Below are 8,984 nucleotides of genomic sequence, written 5' to 3'. Positions count from 1 at the left end.
ACTCTTTCCTGCCTATGCAGAGGGTTGGACTTGATGATCTATTGAGGTCCCTTCCGACCCTAGCATCTATGAATCTATGACTGAGGCTAAGATGGTAAAGTATCTTGCAGCACTGAGACCCTTGGAGCACAGAAAGAAAGAAAATTATATCAGGACACATTTTCAAGTAGACATATGGGCAATATGGGTGTGGACAGCACCCAAATGCCAGTCTGCGCAGGTCTGTGCACATGTCCATTTTGATCTAAGCATAGGAAAAAAAAATTTAGAAGAGCTGATTAAAGTTGCCATCCACTTTTATGATGTATATATATAAAATTACCTTTCTCGATTTTTAGAAGTCCAATTTTTTTAAGTCAAACCTTTTAACTAATAAACTAGTTGATGATAAACAAGAAGTAGCAAGAGTTTGATATTTAAGTGCTCTGACAATAAATTTCACAGCATTTCAAACACAATACATTTTTCCATGACTACACTTTTTCTCTAAAATATGTTTTTACTTTCTCCAGTTCTATATTATTTACCTACTTTGCATCTGTGCAGGTTTTTGTGTATCTACTTGAAAATTTGGCTTACGGTTACTTCATTTGGACCCCCAAATGATCCATTTTACAACATTTAATTACATTATTGTACTCTTCTCTAACTTCATAAAGCCATTTTGTCTCCTCATCTCAACTGATATATAGTTATTGCTATATATGTCATGGATAATAACCTGTAATTTGGATTACACAGCCAAAAGAAACTAGTATTAAATTTTGTGTTCACCAAAATACAGTTTCTATTATAGACACATGCTGGTACATTTTTCCTGTTTGCTTTTCACTCTTTTCACTCTGGCTCTGTGCAGAATAAAAAGTAGGAACTGATTTCCAGCAACAAAGTTTTGTAAATCTTAATAGCCACTTACCCAACTAAGCACTCTTGTGCAGGTGTGATTTCTGTTTCCAAATACAGTATCAAGTAGGTTCCGCACATTTGTAATGATAGCATAAATATTGCTCCTAGTGTATTTACAGGCTGCTACAACTTTCCCTTGTTTGATGCAGTCCTGGGGCTTTAAAAAAGTAATCTGATTTGCAGGGTGGGCGTGCCGGCGTTAATGAAGGGCAGTGCTATTCAGTGTTATTCAGGGGAATCCACCCTGTGGGGCAGGAACCCCCTCTAGGCCATGTGTGGAATACAAGGCCCCAGGGCTTTGCCTGCAGATATTTTGAAATATGTCTTTTAGAAGTCAAGCAAACTGATAAGACAAGAATGTGTTTACATTTTAAAAAATTAAGAAAGTAACTCATCTACCTCATAAAACCAGCACAGATCAAGTTCCCTTTTACCTCAGTTTTTCCATCTTCCTTTTCCTCTTTTATCTTCTTAGATGTTTGCAGCTGTTGTCTGCCCAATAAGGCTAGCAGCTGACTTGCAATGCTGCTGTTTCACCAGCTGCTAAAGGTCTACTTTTCATGACACAGGCAATCTTCTTCCTCTCTGCACCTCCTTTACAGTGAGTATATGTTTAGCCGCTCTGTGACATACACACTGCCTACAAGCTGACAATCCAGTCTTGTCACAGAAACCAGCCTGTAAGTACTCAGCAGCCAGTCTGTTCATGCTGAATCCCTTATTAAAAAGTGTCCACCCTGGCAGAGAATTGATAGCAATCAAGTGACACCTCTATAAGCAAATGACCATCATAGTTCCTCTTTAAGTTCTTATTGTTGTCTCTTGATTAAGGAGAGAATATAAGTAGGTGGATCACTGATAGTCTTATTTCAATATTTATGATTGAAACAAAGGATGCCTTTCCAACAATACCGGTTTTTTTAAATATCACTATCACTGTTGAACCAGATTCTGCCCAGATTCATGCTCTGTGCAGTATCTGTGGACAGATGTAGAGTTTGAGTCAGAGTAGAACTTGGCCTACTCCATTTAATACAGTTGGATGGGAAAGAGAGAGAATTTTTGGATCATCAGAAAATAAGGATTTTTCAAACCATCTGATATTTTTTTTCCATCTGAGTCCTAGACACTTGGGCTAGGTACAGATATCTAAAAAGCCCAAGACAGAATCAATCTAAGTTGCATGGTTTTCTGTAAGTGGCATAGTTTAGGTCAGTAGTGAACAGAGCACACATTCACCCTTTGGTGGGTGGGGCAAATCTTAGACCAGGTTCTTCCATTTTTAAACCAGTCTGTGTGTGCTGAACTTTAGTTACAGGTACAGACTGGTTTCTAATCACTTATACTGGTAACATTGTAATGTTTATACCTGCCTTTGATTGGTTATGGAAATGTACAGAAGAGACCTGGTCACTGGAAATGTGTATTCTTCAATAATAGTCTAAATAGTGTTAAAGTGATGTTGTAGCCATGATGGTCCAGGAATTTTGAGAGAGGAGATTTTTCCCAATAAAAGGTATCACCCCCAAAAATCCTTCATTCTCACATAATAGTTTAAGGATTGCTGTGGTGAGACTGCTGTATTTTGGGCAATGGCTATAAAACTATTATTTTATTCAGAAAATGCATAAGAACTTGCCATTTACCTTAAGGTCTTTCTTTCTTTTCCTTTACTAATTTTTTTTTTGGTGTTGGGATGGAGCACTATCTTAAAAATTTTGGGGGAAGTTATTGAATAAGTGGCACTGATGAGTCTGGAATAAGAGCAGTAATATAGGAATTTTTAAAGCAAAACCCATATCCCGGTGAATTTTAGGAGAGACTTTGTTGGCTTTTTTCTTTCAAAGTTCTCCCTTTAGCTATCCTAGCTATACCTGCGACACAGCCTTTTGTTAGTGGCTCAGTATTGTAGACTTTGTTTTTACCTCTCTTACAACGTAACACTTGGCTGCACAACAGAATCATTTGTCACAATTTTTTCAGCAGCTCTGTGGAATAATATTCTTCCAGTGTGGTACAAGCTAGCCAGTTAACAGAACAGCGAATCATTTCTCCACTGAAATGATTTCTAATTGAAGATGCCAGTTCATTAAAACTCAAACATTTTCAAGAAAAGTACGCTCTAGTTTTGACAAAGGTAGAATTTCTGGTCAAAATATAGTTTTTCTCTATAGAATGGGCAATAAGAACTCAGCTGAGAAACAAAAGGGAAACCAAGGTTCAATGAATATAAAGTTATACAGCTCCAACAAGACAGATTGAGCAACAGCTATTGTAGAATAAGCAATGATTGGGTTGTGATGGTACATGCATCACATGCATGTAGGAGGCTGAGGTTCAAGTCTGTAGTCTGGATCAGGCAGAGCAAAGGCTTGAGCCTTCCACTAGCTCTATAAAGTCATTCTGGAGCATGGGTGTCAAACTCATCTGGTCCTACAGCCCAGATCAGTTGCATGGGACTGGTCTGGTCCTGGATGAATGATACAGGGCCACCCCCAGGGACCCAATCTGTAGATTGGGCACACAGATGCCTCCTCCCCTCCACCACCCACCAAAAACACCAGATCCTGTTTCTGAGGTGCTTGCTCCAGTCAGTTTGGGACTGCATCACCCATGACACCCACTCTGGCTGGATTGGGGGACAGCCCTCATGGCTAGGGACAGGCATTCAAAAACCCTGAGCCTGAATGGATTAAATATTTGCAGGATAGTCTAACCTACCTAGGTTGAACTGGTTTGCAACTGTATAGACATTCCCTCTGGACTGAGGAAATGCAGGCACATGACTGCAGTGGCTCAGGCTGGAAGCCAGGGGATGGGGATACTAGAGCAGCCGTTCCTTCACTTCAACAGTGCTGAGCTGAGGGGCATGGCCAGGCTCCAACAGGACACTCTGATTAGGGAGGGGTGCAAACCCCCCACCCTGCCCGCACTGTCACAGGCTTTTCCCCACTCACCGCTCAAGGGGCAGGAGTGTTGCCAAACCTCAGCCCCTGGCTAGCACTCTGAGGCAAAGGTGGGGTGTGCAGTGCATGTATCTGTTGATGATACTGAGCTTTGCAATCTTCCTCTCCCTGCTTCATCATACTGTGCAAACCTAACAGACTAGGGATCCAACAGGAGGCTGATAACACAGCGTTATCAGCCCATCAACAAAACGAAAGCCTCTCTCATTAGTTCAAGCTCTTCTTAAACAGCTTTTTCCAAGGAAGGAATGGAAGGACATTACCAGCTGACCTGTTGATTAGCTCCAAAAAGCCCTAAGCAGACACTGTTCTGTCTGTCTGTCCCAGTGAAATTGGAAGCACACACACACAGACACCTGTCAGAATTAGCTAGCCCACCACATGCCTAGAGTCCATGGGACTGGAGTCTGTGCTGTAGGAGATGGGAGGTGGGTGGCGGGGGGAAGAATCCCTGCTTGAGCAGTAAGCAGCAAGGGAGGGGTGGGGCAGGGGGTCTGCCTGACTTCCCTGCTGTGCCTGCAGTTTCTGCTGGAGCTCTGGCTAGAGAGCAGAGGGGCAGGGCTGCTGTTTAAGTTAAACACTGGTTTAACTTAAATCAGGAAGGGGTCTCGGACAGCCATTGCATAAATCAGTTTGACCCAAATCAGTTAAGTCTGATACTGCATTCATCCAGGTGTATCTTAAACTAGTTTCAGCCATTTTGAAACTGGTTTATGTGCACTGAACTCTTGTTCTGTTACAGGATTAAACCAATTTGTGATCACTTAAACCAGTTGATGTGTAATGTCTGTCCCTAGCCCACGTGGAGAAGATCTCTCCTTTAAAATTTTCAGCCAGTGGCTAGTCTCCTGCCTTATAATCTCTCTCAAGTCCATTAAAGTTTTCCCTTCCTAACTTTCCCTTTCTAAAGGTTGTCTCATTTCCTTCTGAACTTTCCCATGGCTCTTCTGTTATGCAGAATATTTGATCACCAGGATCTAAGTGGTGCAAGAAGGTTCATTTTCTGTTAGGAATGAAAGATAACAGAACCCAACACTCATCACTTCTTTAGGAAATTCTCTAGGTGAGTATATGGGGCCAATATAGCCAATAATCACATTTACTTTGCCTTCTTCCTCTATCTTGTTGCTGTGGGAACACTGGCTTTTAAATCAGGTGTTCATTGCTTCCCTTTATTCAGAGTGAAGTCTGCATCATATTAAGAGTTATGCCTTTCCATCATGCTCCTTGTCCTTTCCTTTGACCCTACAGGAGCCTTCAGTATAGAGCTAAACTTGGTCAGAGAATTTTTGTCAGAGAAAGATATAGTTCTGGTAAGATAAATATGGTTCACTGCGTTGTGTTGATTTTCCTGATGCTTTGTTTTGAAGAAAGGAAAGGCAGAAAAGTTCCAACAGTGTTGAAATGTACTGTTTCAGCTTGTTCAGAGCAAAACATTTTGAGTTTTCCTTTCAGAATGAGTTTTTGTTTCAAAGTGCTTTTATTTTATATTCAATATTATAACATAATAGAGAATAAAATATCAAAAATAAAATATAATGTTTAGATTGTGTCAAAATAGAATATTCCCACATGAAATACTTTCTGTCCAAAATTTCCTCACAGACACTCTTGACATTTTGGGAACTTATTCCCAATTGGAATGACACCCAATTTCAAAATTGAAAAAATCTCATGAAGTGGAATTTCTGTTCTCCACATATCTGTAGTGGGGCAATGTCTGTAATTATGCAAAACGCATTCCATGCCCTAAGCTCACTCAGGGGAGGAGCTGAAGTAGGAATACTCTTGTGAGCATTGTTGCTAAAGGAGACCCTACTGTCCAGGGGCCTTTGTACATGCCACAAAATTGGCCTCTAAAACATCTTAAATGCCCTTTTGCACCACTTTAATGTCATTGCTGTTTGCACACTTGGCGGCGTATTCTGCTTTAAATGACTTGGTATGTAGCAAGATGTAACCTCCAAGGTGTTTTAGTTTGCTACCTAACAAAGTGCAACAGTGCACAGGGCACTGGAAGCTGATGTGCTTGGAGCTTGGTGGGCCCTGCACAGCTCCAGGGTGGTGGGACCTGGCAGCAGCCCATGCAGGCAGGCTCCACTAAAGAAAAAAAAAAGCGGCGAGCCTGATCTTTCTTTTTTTTTCTCCCCAGAGCCTGCCTGCCTGCCTGAGCTGTGTAAGGGCCCAGTGCTTCCCTCCACAGCTGTGGTGCCCCTCGGGACTGCCTGAGCCAGGTGCCAACAGGTGGGTGCCACCTGGGGGGCCCCACGCACAGCTCAGGGATGGCTTGGCCTGCTGGCAGCTTAGCCCCTCCCCCCCACCACTGCCAAAGAGGCAAGTAAGGAGCGGGCCCCTACCCTTGTGTACACACCATGGGGGTTTAGTGTGGTTTAATTCTCCCTTAACTGAAGCAATGTTTTTAAAAACCCACTGTTTCAATTTAGGGAGAACTAAACCAGATTAAACCCCAGTGGCATGTACAAGCAGCCCAACAGAAACAAAGATTTAGTTTTAATACAACTGTCCCTAGTAATAAGAAAGAACTGGGGAAAAAAGAGAAAGTTCTATGATTGGGACTGTCTCTCAATTCAGAATTAGATAGACTTTCAGGTGCTGTAATCTGGCATAGTTCCAGTGATACCTGAACAACAATGCTAATTTATGCCATCTGAGGATCTGGCCATGAATATTTATCAAAGTTTTCCTGAAGGTGATAACGCATCTTTATAGAAATCCTTTAACATTACCTCTCTAAGATACTAGGATTTCCTCCTTTTTTTTTTTTTTTTTTTGCAACTGCAAATTTCCAAACAGATTAGAATAAAATGTGGAGTGCAGAGTCAGGCAGGACAACACTGAGACTGTATTTGATTAAGATAATCCTTCTTTTCTTCTATGTAGCTGCTACAAACATGCAATTATTAATCATACAATCAATTGCTTTGCAACATTGTAGCACACAGGTTAAATATCCTTGTGTCAATAGGAGCATCTGTTCCAGGTTCTTACTGAAATCTAATTACTTTCATCTTCAAAGAAATGTTATTGAGTTTAAAATATCTACTCTTCTGTTTTAATTGTAGCACTTCATACACTTTACATTCAGCAGATCAAAACCATGCACTTACTATTTCTGTTTTTTCCACTTAATAATATTGTTGACAAACCCTTTTCAGGTCTGTCTTTATATTTATATTTCATTAAAGTCAAATTTATGTTTGTGTGTAATATTGGTTCATGAATGAATCACATTTGCATGAGTAGCTTACAGATGCTCACTTCTGGATGGTGACTATATGTGCACTGAGGAGAATACATAGATGAAGTTGCCGTTTCCTTGAATTACACACTGAAAAGGTGCTTCTAGGCTATTTGTATATATGCATGAAAACACACACAAATTCTCCCACCCTCTGCTCCATGTCTTACTCGTGTATGCCTATCAGGCACCATCCTCTCAACCTAAATAGCACCACCTACCTTTATTTCTCTCTTTTTTTATCTCCTCTTCTAGTTCCATTATTCATCACTACCATTGACTCTTTCCATTTCACCTCAAAAATATTTTATCTTACTATTTATCTATAGCATTAGCTCAGGGGCAGGTAAAATACAGCCCACAGTTTAGATCTGGTCCACCAGGCAATTTCATCTGGCCTGAGGGCACCCACCAATTAATTGTAAACCCCGTGCATCTCGCTACTACCCTCATGCGTGGAAGGGCCCAGCCTAGCCAGCACACAGAACTTCCAGGTGTGGCTGCTGCTGCCACTGCTGCAGCTACCAGGGCACCTCCTTGGCTTCCCTGGCATCCAGCAGCTCCTCTTCCTGTTCCTGCCGCAGCACTCACTCTGGGGAACAGGTAGGGAAGCAGCAGAGTTGGTGGGGAGAAGGAGAGAGAAAATGCAGATGGTTGGGAATGTGAAGCATAGAGTATGCGGCTGGGGCTGGTGGAAGTGTGGAGCCCGGATCCCATGCCCAGGGAAGCAGTGGGACTGCAGACCTCAGGTGGGCAGGGTGTGGGTGTGTGGGAGGGTGGGGGCATGTGGGCACCCCCCACACACTCCCCCCATGGCACACAGCCCCTGCTGCCAGCAGCAGGAGGTGGTGGACCCTCGGGGTGCTCATGGCGCACGCAGGCACTGCCACCTGGTGGAGCATGGCTCTGGCCAGTTCCAGGAGCTGCACATGGCAGCAAGGAGTGCAGCCAGGCCAGTCCACCTCTATTGCACAGAGCTCCCTACGATGCATGTGCAGCTCCTGGCACTCACATGCCACTGTGGGGAAGCCCTGTGAGTTGGCTGCCTTTCCTTCTACCTGCCACCACATGGAGTCCACCGGGAAGCAGGGCTCCCCTCCACTTCTAGTGGAGTCCCAGCAGCTGCACATAGTGGCAGGGAGTGGGGCAGGCAGCCAGGTACATCAGATGGGGCTACCCCCGGTTGTATGTGAGTGCCAAGAGCTGCACGTGTTCTGTGGGGAGCCCCACGTCATAAAGGCAGGCTGGCCTGGCTCCACTCCTTGCCACCATATGCAGCTTCCAGAACTGGCCTGAGCTGTGTGCTGCTGAGCAGCAGCGCCTGTGTGGGTCATAAGCACCCCAAGCGCCCACTACCTGCTGCTGCTGCTGCCACCAGTGGCAGGTGCTGTGCACCATGGGGGGGAAGTGTGTGTGGGAGTCCCCACACCCCACCACATATGCACACTCCACAACATACCCTACACCCACCACACCCTAGCATATTTCATAGATTTCATAGATTTCATAGACATTAGGGCTGGAAGGGACCTCGGAAGATCATCGAGTCCAGCCCCCTGCCCAAAGGGCAGGAAGTCAGCTGGGGTCATAGGATCCCAGCAAGATGAGCATCCAGTTTCATCTTGAAGGTGTTCAATGTAGGCACTTGAACCACCTCCGGTGGCAGGCTGTTCCAGACCTTGGGGGCTCGGACAGTAAAGAATTCTTCCTTATGTCCAGCCTGAAACGATCTTGAAGTAGTTTGTGACCATTTGACCTCGTCATCCCTTAGGGCGCTCTGGTGAACAAACGTTCCCCCAGATACTGGTGGTCACCCCTGATAAACTTGTAGGTGGCCATCAGATCACCCCTGA

This window comes from Alligator sinensis, unplaced genomic scaffold (assembly GCF_000455745.1).
Source record: "Alligator sinensis unplaced genomic scaffold, ASM45574v1 scaffold173_3, whole genome shotgun sequence".
Taxonomy (NCBI): Eukaryota; Metazoa; Chordata; order Crocodylia; family Alligatoridae; genus Alligator; species Alligator sinensis.
Note: the sequence above shows the minus strand (reverse complement) of the source record.